The sequence below is a fragment of the Ranitomeya imitator genome, chromosome 2 (assembly GCF_032444005.1).
Source record: "Ranitomeya imitator isolate aRanImi1 chromosome 2, aRanImi1.pri, whole genome shotgun sequence".
NCBI classification, from domain to species: Eukaryota; Metazoa; Chordata; class Amphibia; order Anura; family Dendrobatidae; genus Ranitomeya; species Ranitomeya imitator.
In genome coordinates, this window is record NC_091283.1 from 364,426,560 (window position 1) to 364,447,834 (window position 21,275).

A 21,275-nucleotide genomic window follows, 5' to 3' on the forward strand; every position below is an offset into this window, starting at 1 on the left:
TTGGAGACAGATTGTGCAGGATCATGGGGCAGAATGGATATGATGGAGACAGATGGGTCAGGATGGGGAGATCAAATGGGGCAGAATGGATACTCATGAGGGCAGGATGGGAGAACATATGGCTGGAGCCAGGAATGAGACACACGGTGGCCAGGATGGGAAATATTATTACCATAGGGACTAATTTAAGGATATTATTACTGCAGTGATGTATTTATTTTATTTTTTGAGTATACTGTTTTAAATGAGGGGGCGGTCCTGTTACAGTGTAGAGTGACCCTATGTCGCCTCTTTTTCTTCATGTGGTGTAATGTAGAAGTTGGGAAAAATTAAGTAATGTGTTCTACAAGCGGAGCTCGAGATAACTGTGTTATTTCCTGCAGAGACGAGTCCTGGCTGGATGAAGTGATGGCAGTTTGTGCTAAATGAAAGATGAAGGACTTCACCTAGAGATGTCACTGGTGAGTCAGTGTTACCTATACACTGACACTATACACTGTATACTATATACAGATCTCCTGTGTATAATGTCACTAGTGATCACTGTATTATCTGTACACAGACACTGCATACTAAGTACAGATCTCCTATGAATACTGGCACTTATGGTGATAGTATGGTGCTTTTTTTTATTACTGATCAGAATTGTAGTATTCAGTCACTATGTGGTGGTAATATGTGGTCTGGTCATGGTGCGGTGGTATTTGTTCCTTGTATGTGATATTATTGGTCATTTTAAAAATTGAAAAATAAATAAAAATATACCTAAATTGTATTGCATATTTTAACAAATATTTAATAGGTTACAGAAGAGTAGGGCCCGGCCAAAAGTGTCTACCGTGTTATGGTGGCAGCTTAAAAAATCTTTTGGCCAAAACAAAAGCTGCCGGCTATGTATGTGATCTGGTGATGGGAACTGTTAATGTGTGATAGGTGAGAAGTGGAGTTTTTCCAAGAGAGAGCGATGGGACTGTGGACAGTTCGAGGGGGCCCTGAAAATTTTGCTAGTATGGGGCCCTGAAATTTCTAGTGGCAGCCCTGGGTATACAGAGCAGAGCCGTGTGTGTGCGAGGTGTACGGAGCGGAGCCGTGTGTGTACGAGATCTACAGAGCGGAGCCGTGTGTGTGTAGGGAGGTGGACCAGACTAACTGTCCCTCCTGCGTGTCTGGGCTGGAACTGTTGGGACTGTCACCATTATTCCAGGGGGGAAGAGATTTCTGACAGGAGCAGACCAGACACCTGACTTTTGGGGGACGGGTCCCACTTAAATAGCAGTGTTCTGTCCAACCATATAATTGCTGTCTAGAAAGTTTAGTCATCTTTTTTATGTCTCCGTTATTACAGACATTGTATTTTTGTGTGGATTAAGCCTTCCTATATTTTATATTGTAAGGTAACAGCACCACCTGCTGGCCGTTTAATGCACAGATTCTAGTTTAATTTGCAATGTCTTGTGGGAAGTTCCTACGGCATTGTGGTATTTTTCCTGTTGCATTATGGTCTTATTATGACACTGTGAAGGGAACAGCAGCCATTATTCCTACATGCATCTTAGGAGAAACTACACCATTCGTGTTCTTCATGCTCCTTAAACAGCCTGCTCGAAGCATAGTTGGTAAGCACTATCTATGTGCTATAATCCTGTGTTTATCAATCCGTTTGTTGTGCTAAGTAGATAATCATCAGTTTGTATATTACCTCATGTTACCTGTGTATTGCAGACTATTTGTTTCATGCTCTGTGCAGTTATATATTCTGAAATGCTCCTGTTATTGCATCCTATTGTTTCACCCTTTCCTGTCACATCTGCAATCAATAAAAGAAAGTTACAATTTTACAGCCTCTTTTCTTAAAGAAGACAGGGGGTTTAGCTACATATCTCTTTGCACACCATGCTAACGTGTATGAGGACAGTATAAGCGGTGTGCGCGGGAAGACGGGGATTTGGCGGGGAACCAGAGTGTGAGCACAGAGATGGTTGACTCCCTCTCAACTGACCCAGCTATCTCTGCCATCATACCCGGTTAGCAAGTCCACACCGACTGACAACACACAGCTCAGAGACCTCTGTACCGTACATTGACTGGTGGAGAGCGCATAGCACCATTCTGCTGACCACTGCGAAGGCACCACTCAACCATATCCATGTGATGCCCACTGAGAATCGGCCTGCTCCTGAGGCTGTGACCACTGGACTGTGTACTTCTTCTGCGGCCTTGTCTACTGAACTGTTTGCTTTGCCCGCTGTGCCGTGGACCTACACCTCTACAACATCTTGTGCCCGTACCAGGAGACCATGTTCCAAAGGATTCATCACCGCGAGGAGACAGCGCATCACCTTTCTGCGGGAACGGATCAAAGACATCTCACGCTGCCTGCGGCGCCACCGAGGGATCTTCCAGCCACTTTCCACCAAGGCCCAGAGACTGATAAGTTAAACTGTTGTTACCTTTATTATTGTACCCCCCCCTGCTTTACCTACTGTTGTTCTATATAAAAAATACCTGTTAACCCTTGTTCTGCCTGTGTCATTGCATCCTCAGCACTTGCTAACATCCTACACTTGGCGTAGTCAGCAGGATGCAGTCCAGTGGCACGTAGGCGGCAGAACAAGCAGTTGGGGGTGGCCCCAGGACCAGCATTTCACTGGGGGCCATGCTAAGTAATTTGCCAAAATTCACAGGGAGCAACACTATGTTGTGGAGCTGGACTGAATGCATTTGGAGCATGATGAGAATACATCCCATGACCCCTGCGTTGGAGGCTGAGGTGGCCCTCGATGGGGAAGATAGGAATTCAGTGATGTTGCTGACCCCCAGTGACCGAGATACCTTTGATAAGTTGCTCCAGATATTGGAGGAGACTCACGGAGACCCCACAGACATAAGGGAACTGAGGACACATCTCTTTAGCAGAATGCAGAGGGAGGGGGAGACCATAACCCAATATATAAATGCATTACAGGAGTTACACACTGCGATTGTTAGAAAGGATGGTATGGGGGTAGGTCCCACCGACATAATGCTACGAGACCTCTTAGTACCTGGTTTACAAGCCGTGCTGACAAAACAAGCCCTGTGAGAGCGTGTGCGAATAAACCCCCAAATTACTTTCCCTGAGGTAGGGAGTGAGGCACGCATGCGTGAGCAGGAGCACGGGGTGAAAGTCCCGGTGTGGAAGGTCCAGAGCATGGGGTGCCCATAGACACCATTACTGAATCAATGGGTGGAAAAACTCAGGAGAGAACTTGTGAGTGTGATGGAAGAACTGGCTGACATAAAGAAGAAAGCGGAGGTTACTAATAATCCACCTGAGAGCAGGGAAGGCCCGGAACTTCGCCATGACTCCAGAATGCTTCAACGGCCAGGGCTCATCACTTGTTTCAACTGCGGAGAGAGTGGACACATCGCGCGGGAGTGCACCCGCCAAGGAAGAGTGACTTCTCGCCACCCATTAAACTAGAGGGCTCCGAGCCGAGAGGAAGCCGCCCGGAGCCAGAACAGGTGAGGAAGAGAAGTGGAAGTCCTGCAAGTTTAGTGTCAACATGCCCCCTGATATGGGCAGAGATGGACGGACGTGCAGTGCGATGCCTGGTGGACACGGGCTCGCAGGTGACAATGATGCCAGAGGCTTACTTCCGGCGACATTTTCCTGGAATGAAACTGCTTGAATGGGGCCCTGTGATAAAGTTAATGGCGGCCAACCAACTGCCCATCCCGGTCGCAGGGTTGGTATGCATGCAAGTGTCTATCTGTGGGAAAGACCTGGGAAGGAAAGGCGTGGTACCGACCCAGCGAAAAGTGAGTAATAGACCCATCGTCACCTTGGGGAAGAACATGCTCAAGGAGTTCGGAAGCCTTCTCATCAGGGAGCGCTCTAACGAGATTCTAAAACAGTGGGGCCCGCATACCCCAAAGAAGAATTTTTCAACATCTAGCACAAGTGGCGCAAGTACAAGAGTATAGCTGCAAGGTAGGAGTGTTGGGAAAGTGATTGTCCCTGGCTCCACCAAACTTGTTCTTCCACCAGGACAAGCAGTACTGTTTCTGTCCGTTTGTGCCTGTGTCCCCTTGGAGGGGTTGAGGCCCAAATCGAATCAATCATCTCCTTCAGGACAATTATCTACAGGACTTCTAGTAGCGCATACATTGGCCATTGTACGAGAAGGGACCGTGTCTTTACTGTGCATTAATTTAGGAGATCAGGACATTACCGTTGTTCCCAGAAGTGTGCTGGCTCAAGTAATGAACCCTCCCAAAGAAATAATACCCGCCAAACAGTACAACTGGAAATACAACATGGGGGCCATTGGACTGTTTCAGTAAACTCCATTTCAGTACAAGAACCTCATTACATCAAAGAGGGCCGACCCATACTGGAAAAAATGCGGGCCGAATTGACTGAACTCACACACATACCCAGGTACAACAGGTAGAAGCTCTGTTGGGGAGGTATAAAGATGTTTTTGCTCTCCATAAGGATGATTTTGGCTGCAGCATGGCCATTTTACATGAAATATCAACCGGAAGCACAGCGCCCATAAGAGAGAGTTACCGACAAATTCCCCCACAGTTATACCATGAAGTAAAGAGCATGTTGAACCAGATATTGCAGGTGGGCGTCATTAGGGAGAGCCAGAGTCCGTGGGCTGCCCCAAGTGTGTTAGTGCGGAATAAAGATGGCACCTTACGTTTTTGTGTGGATTACCGAAAACTCAACACTTGTACCGTGAGAGACTCATACCCATAGTCCAGGATTGAATAGATCTGCTCTAGGAAAAGCCAGATTCTTCTCTACCTTGGACTTCGTCAGCAGCTACTGGCAAGTACCCATGTCTGAACAAGATGGAGCAAAGACCGCCTTTATAATTCCCATGGGCTTGTACGAGTTCAATCGAATGCCGTTCGGCTTAGCCAAAGCTCCTGGAACTTTTCAACGTCTCATGGAGAGGTGCCTGGGAGATTTGAATTTTGAGTCCACGCTCATCTACTAGGACGACATTATAGTCTATGCAGCTTCATATGAGGAACACCTGCAACGTCAAGAACAAGTTTTGGTCCACGTTTAGAGACACGGACTAAAAGTGAAGCCCCAAAAATTACATTTGTTTCGCACACAGATTGAATTCTTGTACCATGCCGTTTCTGAAGGAGTGGAGCCCTCCAGAGAAAAGGTTGCCGTGAATCAAGACTGGCTCACTCCAGAGACTGTGAAGGATATCGGGGCATTCCTGGGACTGACTGATATTACAGGTGCTTTGTGAAGAATTTCACTCGACGGGCAAAGCCCTTACTCGAACTGCTAAAAAAAAGTACTTTCAAGTGCCAAGAACTGGAAGATCTTCTGGAAGGAGTCCCAGGAAGAGGCCATTCAGGCACTCAAGAGAGCACTCACAGAAGCTCCCGTCTTGGCTTATGCAGATTTCTCGCAACCGTTCATACTCCACACCGACGGAAGTCTGCTGGAACTTGGGGCTGTGTTGTCGCAGATGCAGGATGGAAGAGAGAGGGTGATCGCTTACGTGAGCCGGTCCCTTCACGATTCCGAACGCAATCTGGACAACTACAGCTCCTTTAGGTTGGAGCTGCTGGCGTTGACGGAGAGATTTGCGGAGTACTTGTCCAGCTCTGAAGTATTGGTGAGCACTGACAACCCACTAGCACACCTTGAAAATGCGAGGCTGGGGGCTCTGGAGCAGCGATGGGTAGCCAGAATGGCGGTTTCCCTTAAAGATTGCCTATAAAAGGGGACAGAAAATACTCATGCCGATGCCCTGTCCAGGAGGAGGAGTGCCAAGCCAGAGCAGGACAAGAATGAAGAACTGGAGGATGATGAAATCCCTTCATTCCTGAGACTCACCAGGATGGTGGTGGCAACGCATGAGCAAATACATACCTCCGCCCAGGGAGGTGCACTGGGACAAACCCGGGATGAGTGGGTTCAGCTCCAACAAGAAGATAGTGAACTGGCCTTGTTGAGATGGTGTGTGGCTTGCCAGAGACTCCCCAGCTTGACAGAAAGAGGTACTTTGTCTCTAGAGGTGTTACAGATCCTTCGACAGTGGGAACAACTTTGGATGAAGAACGGCCTACTGTATCGAAAAGCAGAATTACGGACTGAGTCGAGCGTGACCTGGCAAATTTTAGTCCCACAGCGTAGTTATCTGAGATTGCTGATGCTGTGCATGAGCAAGGGCCCACTTTGGTCCAGAAAAGACCTTCCATTGGTTACAACAGTTCATCTATCACCCCCAGTTGAAGACGAAAGTAGAAGAGGCCTGTAGAATATGCCAAACATGTGAACTAGCTAAGCCACCGGGCAGAGGGCTCCCGTACAATCCATTGTGACCTCCGCTCCCCTGGAGCTCTTGATGATAGACTATCAGACCATTGGCCCAGCCCATCAGGGCTAAGAGCATTGCCTAGTAATGGTTAATCACTTTACAAAGTTTGCCGTGGTGACTCCTACTCGGGATCAGACCGCAGTCTGCTGCGTTCGCATTCAGCAAAAACTTCATCCAACTCTATGGATGTCTGAAGAGGATTCATTCACTCTGATCAGGCTTTTTTAGGAAGAGTAATGGATGAGCTACATCGCCTGTACTGGATCGACAAGTCCAGCACCACACCATACTACCCTCAAGGTAATGGCGCCTGTGAACGACTTAACAGCACGCTAATTCAAATGCTGAGAACTCTAGAAGATCGAACGGCCCGGTGGCCTGAATATGTTTCTGAACTGGTGTGGATATATAACAAATGAGTACATCGAACCACGGGATATACGCCTTCCTTCCTGCTGTTTGGCTTAGATGGAAAGGGAATCTCTGAGAAGGCATTGGATCCAGAAGAGGACTACCCACGAACGGTGGTGTCCTCCTGGATTCGGGAACATCAACATCACCTGCAAACCTTACATCGGTTTGTCCAGACTAAGCTACAAGAGTTAGAATATGCAGAGAAGACCTCATCCGCAGCAACAGAGTTTCAAGTTGGAGACCGTGTCTTAGTGAAAGAAGCATCCATGGTAGAAGCTGTTAAATTGTTGCGAGAAAGACCCGTATCGGGTGAAGAGAAGAGATAGTCCTGAGGAACCTGTATACAAAGTCCAGCCTTCGGGAAAAGAAAATGCCCCCACTCGAACTCTTCACTGGAATATGCTCCGACCCTGCTTATCTAAAATCCCTGTCCGAGTAGAAGAGGAGCCCGAGGCCCCTGAGACGACCCATACGCCAGTAGAAGAGGACAAAGAAGGGGTGAAGGATTGAATTCCGGGGGTTCCGAGAGGTTAGAACCAGAGAATACAGGCTCACCCATGGCTCTTCCCCCACAGCCGGATTCTGCCCCACAAGAGAACTCCAATACTTCTCCTGATCGGAGACGCTCTGAACAAACAACAGCTGGCAAGCCCCCAATCGCTATGATCAGGAAAATATTGGCAACAAACCACACTGAAGAAAAAGAGACAATCACGTACTCCTCGAAGTCAACCCCCACATGTACTCAGCCTGGCTGTAAATCATTCAGCTGAGGCGATGAAAACTAAATCTCCGAGCAGTTACAAATACTCGGAGATCACCCTAGCGTGCTCGGGAAAACCCGAGCAACGAGTACACTCGCTCATCACTAGTAATAATGTATTTTACGCAGCATTTCTCCTGCCAAGACTATTATTTTTTGCACCAAGTCTGCAACATTTGCACATCTCCCACTAAGGCCAGGGTCAGACTTGCGAGTGTGATGCGAGAAACTTGGCATCAATACCTGGCGCTGCCACTGAGGATCGGAGTGTGCGGCTGTATGTATTTCTGCCGGATATTGATGCCCGAGTTTCTTGCATTGCACTCACAAATGTGACTCTGGCCTAACACTCAGTGTCAGGATTAGTTTGCACATAACTGCTGGTAAAAGTGTTACACAGAATGTAATGTGCGATTTCCTGTTAGGGCTCATACCCATACGTGAGGAAAAAAAACAGTCCGTAATCTGGACCATAAAAATAGACAAGTATAATGCGATTTTCACACCTAGCATCTGATTTCCATTCAAGGGTATTGCGATTGCTATCCGATTGCAATGCGATTTTAACATGAGCTTTTACATACAGTTCTCATTTACACAACATTATCAAAGGAAATATTAGTCAAAACACACACGTATATACTGCATTTATATAATTGATAGAACAAAAGCTGGCAATTCCTGTGCGCGTACAGTAAAATCACTGACAGGTTAGAATAGAATAGATATATACACATAGAATACATGTGTATATACACTGTGTGCAGAATTATTAGGCAAGTTGTATTTTGATCACATGATACTTTTTAGGCCGGCGTCACACACAGCGTAAAACAATACGGTCCGTATATTACGGCCGTAATACGCTGAAAAGTCCCGAAAAAAGTGGTCCGTAGCTCCTCCGTAGGCAGGGTGTGTCAGCGTTTTTTGCGCATGGCATCCTCCGTATGTAATTCGTATGGCATCCGTACTGCGTGGTTTTCTCGCAGGCTAGCAAAACCAACATACCGCTATAGAAGTGATCCATGTGTCCCAAAAAGAAAAGAAAATATGTATATACTGTCTATATATATATATATATATATATATATATATATATATATATATATATATGTCAGTAGACACATATATTAGAGAGAAAAGCCGGTAATTCAGTGCGGTGTACAGTAAAATCACACTGACAGCTTACAGTAGAATAGGTAGAATAAATGTGTACACATAGAATAGGTATATATATATATATGTCAGTGAGACACATATATGTATATATATTAATATTTATTCCAGCGCTATACAGCTTGAAAGCCGGTAATTCAATTACCGGCTTTTTCTTTCTCCTTCCTAAAACCCGACATGATTTGAGACATGGTTACATACAGTAAACCATGTCTTCTCTCCATTTTTTTTGCAGATTCCACACTACTAATGTCAGTATTGTGTATCTGCAAAATTTGGCCGTTCTAGCTCTTAAAATAAAGGGTTAAATGGCGGAAAAAATTGGCGTGGGCTCCCGCGCAATTTTCTCCGCCAGAGTAGTAAAGCCAGTGACTGAGGGCAGATATTAATAGCCTGGAGAGGGTCCACGGTTATTGGCCCCCCCCTGGCTAAAAATATCTGCCCCCAGCCACCCCAGAAAAGGCACATCTGGAAGATGCGCCTATTCTGGCACTTGGCCACTCTCTTCCCATTCCCGTGTAGCGGTGGGATATGGGGTAATGAAGGGTTAATGCCACCTTGCTATTGTAAGGTGACATTAAGCCTAATTAATAATGGAGAGGCGTCAATTATGACACCTATCCATTATTAATCCAATTGTAGTGAAGGGTTAAATAAAACACAAACACATTATTTAAAATTATTTTAATGAAATAAAAACAATGGGTGTTGCAGTATTTTATTCAACGCCCAATCCAGTCACTGAAGACCCTCGTTCTGTGAGTAAAAAAACATAATAAACCAACAATATACTTACCCTCCGCAGATCTGTAACGTCCAACGATGTAAATCCTTCTGAAGGGGTTAAAACATTTTGCAGCAAGGAGCTGTGCTAATGCAGGCTGCTCCTCGCTGCAAAACCCCAGGGAATGAGGCTAAAAATAGATCAATGATCTATATTTAGCTTCATTTGCGGTGAGGCGCCCTCTGCTGGCTGTTCATAGATCGTGGGAAATTACCTAGAAAGCCAGGGAGCTTTCTAGGTAATTTCCCACGATCTATGAACAGCCAGCAGAGGGCGCCTCACCGCAAATGAAGCTAAATATAGATCATTGATCTATTTTTAGCCTCATTCCCTGGGGTTTTGCAGCGAGGAGCAGCCTGCATTAGCACAGCTCCTTGCTGCAAAATGTTTTAACCCCTTCAGAAGGATTTACATCGTTGGACGTTACAGATCTGCGGAGGGTAAGTATATTGTTGGTTTATTATGTTTTTTTACTCACAGAACGAGGGTCTTCAGTGACTGGATTGGGCGTTGAATAAAATACTGCAACACCCATTGTTTTTATTTCATTAAAATAATTTTAAATAATGTGTTTGTGTTTTATTTAACCCTTCACTACAATTGGATTAATAATGGATAGGTGTCATAATTGACGCCTCTCCATTATTAATTAGGCTTAATGTCACCTTACAATAGCAAGGTGGCATTAACCCTTCATTACCCCATATCCCACCGTTACACGGGAATGGGAAGAGAGTGGCCAAGTGCCAGAATAGGCGCATCTTCCAGATGTGCCTTTTCTGGGGTGGCTGGGGGCAGATATTTTTAGCCAGGGGGGGGCCAATAACCGTGGACCCTCTCCAGGCTATTAATATCTGCCCTCAGTCACTGGCTTTACTACTCTGGCGGAGAAAATTGCGCGGGAGCCCACGCCAATTTTTTCCGCCATTTAACCCTTTATTTTAAGAGCTAGAACGGCCAAATTTTGCAGATACACACTACTGACATTAGTAGTGTGGAATCTGCAAAAAAAAATGGAGAGAAGACATGGTTTACTGTATGTAAACCATGTCTCAAATCATGTCGGGTTTTAGGAAGGAGAAAGAAAAAGCCGGTAATTGAATTACCGGCTTTCAAGCTGTATAGCGCTGGAATAAATATTAATATATATACATATATGTGTCTCACTGACATATATATATATATATACCTATTCTATGTGTACACATTTATTCTACCTATTGGACTGTAAGCTGTGTGATTTTACTGTACACCGCACTGAATTACCGGCTTTTCTCTCTAACACCGCTGCGTATTTCTCGCAAGTCACACTGCTTGTCCGTGTGTAATCCGTATTTTTCACGCTTCCATAGACTTTCATTGGCGTATTTCTTGCGCAGTACGGTGACAAACGCAGCATGCTGCGATTTTGTACGGCCGTAGAAAGCCGTATAATACTGATCAGTAAAATACGGCAAATAGGAGCAGGGGCATAGAGAATAATTGTGCCGTATTTTTTGCGAGTTTTACGGACGTAGATTCTGCGCTCTTACGTCCGTAAAACTCGCAAGTGTGACGCCGGCCTTATACATGTCCTACTCCAATCTGTTCAGGCTTGAGAGCCAACTACCAATTAAGCAAATCGGGTGATGTGCATCTCTGTAATGAGGGGTGTTGTCTAATGACATCAAAACTCTATATGAGGTGTGCTTAATTATTAGGCAACTTCCTTTCCTTTGGCAAAATGGGTCAGAAGAGAGATTTGACGGGCTCTGAAAAGTCCAAAATGTTGAGATGTCTTGCTGAGAGATGCAGCAGTCTTGAAATTGCCAAACATTTGAAGCGTGATCACCGAACAATCAAGCGTTTCATGGCAAGTAGCCAACAGGCTCTCAAGAAGCGTGTAGGGCAAAAAAGGCGCAAAATAACTGCCCATGAATTGAGGAAAATCAAACGTGAAGCTGCCAAGATGCCATTTGCCACCAGTTTTGCCATATTTCAGAGCTGTAACGTTACTGGAGTAACAAAAAGCACAAGGTGTGCGATACTCAGGGACATGGCCAAGGTAAGAAAGGCTGAAAAACGACCACTTTTGAACAAGAAACATAAAGATAAAACAGATAAAACATCAAGACTGGGTCAAGAAATATCTTAAGACTGACATTTCAAAGGTTTTATGGACTGATGAAATGAGAGTGACTTTTGGTGGGCCAGAGGCTGGATTGGTAAAGGGCAGAGAGCTCCACTCCGACTCAGATGCCAGCCAGGTGGAGGTGGGGTACTGGTATGGGCTGGTATCATCAAAGATGAACTTGTGGGACCTTTTCGGGTTGAGGATGGAGTGAAGCTCAACTCCCAGACCTACTGCCAGATTCTGGAAGACAACTTCATTAAGCAGTGGTACAAGAAGAAGTCGTATTGTTCAAGAAAACAGTATATTAGACCTACTGGTAATTGTATTTCCAGGAATCCATCCTGACAGCACACTGGAGGACGTCCTTCTTATCCTTGATGGGACAGGAAACACGAGAGGTTAAAAGGACCCTCCCCCTACCACCCTTCAGTGCTTTTCCAAAGTAACACATCTGGATGGATGCAAAAAACAAAGGTTTATTCCAACAAAATAATCAATCATACAAATGTTACATCACATGAGTATAAAGATCATACAATAGGGAGGGAACTAATAGTGCTGTCAGGATGGATTCCTGGAAATACAATTACCCGTAGGTCTAATTACTGTTTTCCACGTCACCACCTGACAGCACACTGGAGAAATACCAAAGGAGAATGGTATTTAGGGTGGGACCACTGCTTGAAGTACCTTTCTACCAAAGGCCAACTGAGGCGATACTACATCTAACTTTTAGTGTTTAGAAAAAGTACTAAGATTAGACCATGATGAAGCCCTACAGTGTTGTGAACTCTGCTTTTGGGCTCCCTCCGGTGGCTGTAGGTGGTAATGCAGTTGTCCCTGGCCTGCAGTTCTGGACAGGTGTATCTGCTGATTGCAAATCTGACTGGGGTATTTAGGTTTGCAGGACTCTTTAGTCCTTGCCAGTTGTCAATGTTTCTTGTGAAGTGTTGGATCACTTTCTGGCTCTCCTGCTTAGCTGCCAATTCAGCAAAAGATAAGTGTCTGTTTCTTTTTCTGTGGCACACATGCGGTGTGCTAGTATTCTGTGCTATTCATTTGTTTTTCTCTTGTCCAGCTTAGACTGTGTCAGTGTTTTCTCAGTCTTGTTGGATTCTCTGCAGTTGCAGATATACACTCCACATCTTTAGTTAGATGGTGGAGTTTTTGTATTTTCTGCTGTGGATTTTTTGGAAGGATTTTTAATACTGACCGCTTAGTATCCTGTCCTATTCTTTCCTATTTAGCTAGTGTGGCCTCATTTGCTAAATCCTGTTTCCTGCCTGCGTGTGTCTTTTCCTCTACTACTCACAGTCATTATTTGTGGGGGGCTGCCTATTCTTTGGGGTTCTGCTCTGAGGCAAGATAGTATTCCTATTTCCATCTATAGGGGTATTTAGTCCTCCGGCTGTGTCAAGGTGTCTAGGTTTTGTTAGGCACACCCCACGGCTACTTCTAGTTGCGGTGTTAAGATCAGGGTTTGCGGTCTGTATAGTTACCACCTACTCCAGGGAAAGTTTTCATGCTGCTCCAAGGTCACCTGATCATAACACTACAGATCTTGTCTGCCGTAGCCCCCCCTTTCTCCGCCCATGACGTAGCCATGGCCCTAGATGAATGGGCTTTAAGATTAACCGGGGAATTCTGCCCTTTAGCTTTATAGGCTAAACTGATTGTAGATTTTATCCACCGTGCAATAGTTGCTTTAGACGCTTTCTTCCCCTTATTTGGACCCCTGAACTGAACGAACAAATTGTTGTCCTGTCTCCAGGGCCTAGATAACTCAAGGTACCTGAGTACCGTGTCTCTTACGTCTAAGTTGTGGTAAAAACTTTCCTTTTAATTCTTAGAGAACTGGCAAAATGACGGTAAGACAATCTCCTGATTCATATTAGTTTCTGAAACAACTTTAGGGAGAAACGCTGGATCAAGTCTCAGTACTAATTTATCCTCGAAGATCTGCAAATATGGGTTCTGCACCGATAGAGCCTGTAGTTCCCCCAATCTTTTTTCCGATGTGATCGCAACTAAGAACGCGGTTTTAAGGGAGAGTTTGTTAATTTCTATGTCCCCTGTTATGTCCCACGGTTGTTCACATACAAAATTCAGGACCAAATTAAGATCCCACGGCAGGACTGATCTCCTAATGGTTTTAGTCTCTGGACTGCTCTAGAGAATCGACTAATCCAAGGGTGGGTAGATAGAGAGAAATCGAAAAATACACTCAGCCGCTATTTGGACTCTTAATGTACTTGGTCTAAGACTTTTTTGAAATCCTGACTGCAAGAAGTCAAGAATTTTTGGGATATTTGGATGGTCAGTATCAACTGTCATCTCTCCGCAAAACCCACAGAATCCCTTCCAAATTTTTGTATAAATAGCTGATGTCACCGGCTTCCTGCTGGCTTGAAGGGTAGAAATGACGTCATCAGAAAGACCTTTTGCCCTCAAGACCTTCCGTTCAGGATCCAGGCCGCCAACTGAAGTGCTCCTGGATTCTGGTGTAGAACTGGACCCTGTAGAAGAAGATCCTCTCTTTCTGGTAGCAGGAGGGGTTTTTCCACTGACAGTTTCTTTAACAATGGAAACCAACTTCATTTCGGCCAGTGAGGGGCTATAAGGATGACTTTGGCCCTGTCCTCGCAGATTTTCCTGAGTGTTCTTGGAATCATTGCCAGAGGAGGAAACGCATACAGAAGACCGTGGTTCCAGGGTTGTGAGAAGGCATCGATCGCAGCTGGGCTTTCCCAGGGGTTTAGGGAGTAAAAGGTCTTGACCTTTGCATTCTTCTTTGTAGCAAATAGATCCACCGTTAGCTTCCCACAACGCTGACAAAGATCTCTGAAGACTTTGCTGTTCAGTTCCCACTCTGTAGGGGATACACTCTTTCTGCTGAGGAAATCCGCCAACTGGTTCTTGGATCCCTCCAGATGTACCACCAAGATTGACAGTACCGATTTCTCTGCCCACCTGAAGATCTGTTCCACCAGATCTTGTAATGCCATATGTCTTGGGCCCCCTGGATGCCGAAGGAAGGCTACAGCTGTCGTATTGTCTGAAAACACTTTTATCTGTTTGTTCTGCAGTAGATGTTGTGCCGCCATTGAGACCTTCCAAACCGCATGTTCTCTTTGGTTTGATGATTTTATGCTGTCTTTCCTTTCCCAGCGACCTTGAAAATATCTTCCTTGGATATGACCTCCCCAACCTTGCTGACTTGCATCCGTCGTGACCGACACACTCGGGGTTTGAAGCCATGGTACTCCCCCTCGGAGATTTTTGGAGAGAGTCCACCATACCAGGGATCGTTTGACCTGAAAAGAAAGATTCAGCCTCTGATTTAGTGAGTTCTGTTTTCTGTTCCAGCTCCTCAGAACTTCCTGCTGAAGCTGCCGAGAATGAAACTGGCTCCAGCTCACGCAAGGGATGCAGGCCGTCATTAATCCCAGTACTTTTATCCCATCTCTGATCGTATTTCGGCCTCAGGAAAAGTGGTGGACCTTTTTTATTATGCCCTTTAGCCTGTCATCTGGTAGGAAGGACATTCTTGGTTCTGAGTCGTGCATGACTCCCAGGAATTTTATTCTGGGTTTTGGTATTAAATCTGATTTCTCCCAATTTATAATCCATCCTAGACTTTCTAGTGTGGAAATGAGGGATTGACAGTTGATTCTGAGCTGAGTCTGCCGCTACTAAAAAATCGTCTAAATAAGGAACCATCATTATATCCTGATTCCTCAGATAGGCGACCACCTCTACCATGAGTTTTATAAACACTCTGGGAGCGGATGCCAGGCCGAAGGGGAGACAGCAAAATTGAAAATGGTAGATCTTTCCTTCCATGTTTACCGCAAACCGCAGGAACTTTTGGTGATTTAAGTGAATGGGTACATGGTAATATGCACTCTTTAGATCCAGAGTGCACATCACCATACCCCTTCCTAACAGAGGGATGGTAGACCAAATTGACTCCATTTTGAATCTTTCGTATAACACCCATTTGTTTAGGTGCTTTAGATTTATTATTGTTCTCGAATCTCCCGATGGTTTTGTTATCGAGAAGAGATTTGAGTAATGACCTCTGTACTCTTCCTGAGGGGGGACCGGAACAATTGCCGCAATTTTTAGGAGGTCCTGTATATCTGACCACATGGGGGATGACGATTTTAGATGGGAACTGGACACCAGGAACCTTTCGGGGGGAAGAGCTGTAAACTCTATTTTGTATCCCTGGGACACCACCTGTAATGCCCAAGGACTCGTTGTTATCCCCCTCCATCCTTCTAGGAATCCGGTCAGACGACCCCCTACTCTGATAGAGTCATTTCCTACGGTAGCTAGACCCCGCACCCGAGTAGCTCGAGTCCTTTGTTTCTGGTCTGCTATCCCCTCTGTTCTGGTAACTCCATCTACCCTGTTTTCCCTTAAGCCTGTAATCTGGTTTTTGATTATAGCGGGGTCTCCGAAAGCGCTGGAACTTTTTAGGCTTTTCTTCCGGGAACCCTCTTTTTACATCTGAGGCCTTCTCTAAGATATCGTTGAGGACCGGTCCGAAGACCCTGCCCCCAGAAAAGGGTATGGAACACAACTTGTTTTTGGAATGCATATCACCTGACCAGCTTTTGAGCCAGATAGCTCTTCGGGCTGCATTAGATAGGGATTGACCCCTAGCCGCGAACCTAACAGACTCTGCGGACGCATCTGCCAAAAAGGTGGTTGCCAATTTTAACAGAGGCAGGGATTTTGGAATAGTCTCCCTAGTTTTGGCTGTTAACTGATCCTGAAGATCATCTAACCACAGGTCCATGGAGCGAGCCACAGATGTCGCTGCTATATTTGCTCCGATAATCGCCGAAGAACTCTCCCAGGCCCTTTTTAAAAGGCCGTCTGCTTTCCTATCCATGGGCTCTTTTAGATTGGAAGAGTCCTCAAAAGGAATTGCAGTCCTTTTGGACACTTTAGCCAATGGTATGTCTATTTTAGGGATATCAACCCATTCTTTAACTTCGTCTGGATCAAACGGCAAACGAAGTCTGAAGTCTTTAGGGATTGTCAGTCTTTTCTCCGCCTCCTCCCATTCCTCCAGAATCATGGATCTGATATGGGAGTTTACCGGAAAAACCTTAGAGGTCTGTGAACGCAAGCCCCCGAACATCTCATCCTGAACAGAACAAGATGGCTGAGGCTCCTCAACCTGCATAGTATGCCGAACAGCCTCCAACAGTTCTCCTGTGTCTGCAGCGGAGAACAAATATCTTCTCCCTTTCTCTGGAGGATCTCTACTCTCTTCTTCCTCTACATCCGACCCAAAAGATGACGAGTCTCCAGAAGAGTAATCGACCCTCGGCCTTTTCCTCAGTCTCTCTGAAGGTGAAAATGAGGCTTGAGGGAGTACCAGACTGGATACTGAAGCCTGAACCTCCTCTCTTATCATGGCTCTCATATTTGTCATACGAGAAGCCTGCTCCTCTCCTATGATCCTGCAGGTGCACGCTTCACATACAGTCATGGCCAAAAATTTTGAGAATGAGACAAATATTAATTTTTCCAAAGTCTACTGCTTCATTTTTTCTAATGACAATTTGCATAAACTCCTGGATGTCAGAGTGATCAGCTTAACAGCAATTACTGTACTTGCAAAGTCAATATTTGCCCAGAAAATGAACTTTAACCCCCAAAACACATTTCAACATCATTGCAGTCCTGCCTTAAAAGGAGCAGCTAACATCGTTTTAGTGATTGATCCATTAACACAGGTGTGGGTGTTGATGAGGACAGGGCTGGCGATCAATCAGTCATGATTAAGAATGACATCACTGGACACTTTAAAAGGAGGTTGGTGCTTGGTATCATTGTTTCTCTTAAGTTAACCATGGTTATCGCTAAAGAAACACGTGCAGCCATCATTGCACTGCACAAAAATGGCCTAACAGGGAAGAGTATCGCAGCTACAAAGATTGCACCTCAGTCAACAATCTATCGCATCATCAAGAACTTCAAGGAGAAAGCTTCCATTGTTGTCAAAAAGGCTCCAGGGCGCCCAAGAAAGACCAGCAAGCGCCAGGACCGCATCTTAAAACTGTTTCAGCTGCGGGATCGGACTACCAGCAGTGCCGAGCTTGCTCAGGAATGGCAGCAGGCTAGTGTGAGTGCTTCTGCATACACTGTGAGGCGGAGACTCTTTGAGCAAGGCCTGGTTTCAAGGAGGGCAGCAAAGAAGCCACTTCTCTCCAGAAAAAACATCAGGGACCGACTGATTCTGCAAAAGGTACAGGGAGTGGACTGCTGAGGACTGGGGCAAAGTCATTTTCACTGATGAATCCCCTTTTCGATTGTTTGGGACATCTGGAAAACAGTTTATTCGGAGAAGAGGTGAGCGATACCACCAGTCTTGTCTCATGCCAACTGTAAAGCATCCTGAAACCATTCATGTGTGGGGTTGCTTCTCAGCCAAGGGAATCGACTCACTCACAGTCTTGCCTAAAAACACAGAGCAGTTTGGCGCCCAACAATGCCTTTTCCAGCATGATGGAGCACCTTGCCATAAAGCAAAGGTGATAACTAAATGGCTCATGGAACAAAACAGAGATTGTGGGTCCATGGCCTGGAAACTCCCCAGATCTTAATCCCATTGAGAACTTGTGGTCAATCATCAAGAGACGGGTGGACAAACAAAAACCAACAAATTCTGGCAAAATGCAAGCATTGATTATGCAAGAATGGACTGCTATCAGTCAGGATTTGGTCCAGAAGTTGATTGAGAGCATGCCAAGGAGAATTGCAGGTCTTGAAGAAGGGTCAACACTGCAAACATTGACTTGCTGCATTAACTCATTCTGTCAATATAACCTATTGGTACTCATGCAAGTAGAGGAGCTGCAGAGACACCATCACGTGTTTCTCAACGCAGGCAGTGAATAGCCAGGCCTTTGGCCGGGAAGGAACAACCAAGGGAAGGGCAGCATCCAATAAAGGAAAACATCCAATAAAGGAAAACCACCTATGCAAAGCATGGTATCCATCCACAGACAGCTGTTTTGGGGTTTTTGCCCCTCATCAGTGTGGAGTAGGAAACTGGCTATCAGGAGCAGTGCCTAGTAGAAAGTCTATAAAGGCACAGATGATTGACCTCGTGGAGACCAAAACATCCAACACTGTGGAGATACCATCACGTGTTTCTCAACGCAGTGATGCAGAACACTGCCCCCAAATATGCAAATGCAAGTAGAGGAGCTGCGGAGACACCATCACGTGTTTCTCAACGCAGGCAGTGAATAGCCAGGCCTTTCCCCGGGAAGGAACAACCAAGGGAAGGGCAGCATCCAATAAAGGAAAACCACCTATGCCAAGCATGGTATCCATCCACAGACAGCTGTTCTGGATCACTGCGTTGAGAAACACGTGATGGTGTCTCTGCGGTGTTGGATGTTTTGGTCTCCACGAGGTCAATCATCCGTGCCTTTATAGACTTTCTACTAGGCACTGCTCCTGATAGCCAGTTTCCTACTTCACACTGATGAGGGGCAAAAACCCCGAAACAGCTGTCTGTGGATGGATACCATGCTTTGCATAGGTGGTTTTCCTTTATTGGATGCTGCCCTTCCCTTGGTTGTTCCTTCCCGGGGAAAGGCTTGGCTATTCACTGCCTGCGTTGAGAAACACGTGATGGTGTTTCCGCAGCTCCTCTACTTGCACTTGCATATTTGGGGGCAGTGTTCTGGATCACTGCGTTGAGAAACACGTGATGGTGTCTCTGCGGTGTTGGATGTTTTGGTCTCCACGAGGTCAATCATCCGTGCCTTTATAGACTTTCAACTAGGCACTGCTCCTGATAGCCAGTTTCCTACTCCACACTGATGAGGGGCAAAAACCCCGAAACAGCTGTCTGTGGATGGATACCATGCTTGGCATAGGTAGTTTTCCTTTATTGGATGTTTTCCTTTATTGGATGCTGCCCTTCCCTTGGTTGTTCCTTCCCGGGGAAAGGCCTGGCTATTCACTGCCTGCGTTGAGAAACACGTGATGGTGTCTCCGCAACTCCTCTACTTGCATTTGCATATTTGGGGGCAGTGTTCTGGATCACTGCGTTGAGAAACACGTGATGGTGTCTCCGCGGTGTTGGATGTTTTGGTCTCCACGAGGTCAATCATCCGTGCCTTTATAGACTTTCTACTAGGCACTGCTCCTGATAGCCAGTTTCCTACTCCACACTGATGAGGGGCAAAAACCCCGAAACAGCTGTCTGTGGATGGACACCATGCTTGGCATAGGTGGTTTTCCTTTATTGGATGTTTTCCTTTATTGGATGCTGCCCTTCCCTTGGTTGTTCCTTCCCGGGGAAAGGCCTGGCTATTCACTGCCTGCGTTGAGAAACACATGATGGTGTCTCCGCAGCTCTTCTACTTGCATTTGCATATTTGGGGGCAGTGTTCTGGATCACTGCGTTGAGAAACACGTGATGGTGTCTCCACGGTGTTGGATGTTTTGGTCTCCACGAGGTCAATCATCCGTGCCTCTATTGGTACTCATAATATGATTGCAATTATATTTCTGTATGTGATATAAACATCAGACAAACACTAATAAAAACCAGAGGGCAGCAGATCATGTGAAAATATAATTTTGGTGTCATTCTCAAAACTTTTGGCCATGACTCTAGGGGTTTCTGCCAGGTATCCTTCAGTTTGACTGCACAGATAGGACACTTATTTTTACCGGGCTTCTTTAATGGTTTGTCAGACAAGGAGGCCGCCTATAAGAAATATATATAGCAAACGCTAGCAGAATGTCCCCTTTTTTTTATTTTTTATATCCATAATACAGGGCTCCTGCCCTACTTACTAGCGCCATGGACTCCTGCCCCTCTGCTCTAGCTGCGTCCTCCATGATGCTCTGGAGATCGCTTACTGCCCCTGCACATACCTTTTATTTCTGTTCCTATCTTCATCTGTTCAGTTTTGGCGATCTCTACCACTCCTTCCTGTTGCAGAGATGCCGCCCGCCCCCCTCAGCCGCAAACCGGAAGTGACGTGTGGCCGGAAAGAGAGGATGGTGCGAGGATTTCCTTCCCCCAGCGGTTGCATGGAGACGCCGACATCAGCAGAGGCCGCCGTTGGGATCGCCTGCATCAGGGGGAAGCGATCCTCATACCAGGAGCAGCGCTACACTGATAGGCAGAGGGACCCTCGAGAGGGTGTCGGCCAGCGGGTGCCTCATGGAGGGGAGAAGCAAAGCCCCCCGATCCACACCTCCCCGCACAGAACGGTAGATCTTCTCGTCCGTTCCTATCCATGATGGGACAGGAAAAACACTGAAGGGTGGTAGGGGGAGGGTCCTTTTAACCTCTCGTGTTTCCTGTCCCATCAAGGATAAGAAGGACGTCCTCCAGTGTGCTGTCAGGTGGTGACCTGGAAAAACATGATTTTCATTCAGGAGAATGCTCCATCACATGCCTCCAACTACTCCACAGCGTGGCTGGCCATTAAAGGTATAGAATGTAAGTCTGTAAGGACAGGGTCCTCTCCCCTCTGTACCAGTCTGTCAATGTAAACCTGTTTACTGTAAACGATATCTATAACCCTGTATGTAACCCCTTTCTCATGTACAGCACCATGGAATTAATGGTGCTATATAAATAAATAATAATTAAAGGTCTCAAAGAAGAAAAAATAATGACACGGC

At 45.9% G+C, this 21,275-nt stretch overlaps 1 pseudogene; it reads right to left on the bottom strand.

The window, feature by feature from the left end:
* The window catches only part of LOC138666582 (uncharacterized), a 175,758-nt pseudogene that overhangs the window by 103,973 nt on the left and 50,510 nt on the right, over window positions 1-21,275 (bottom strand).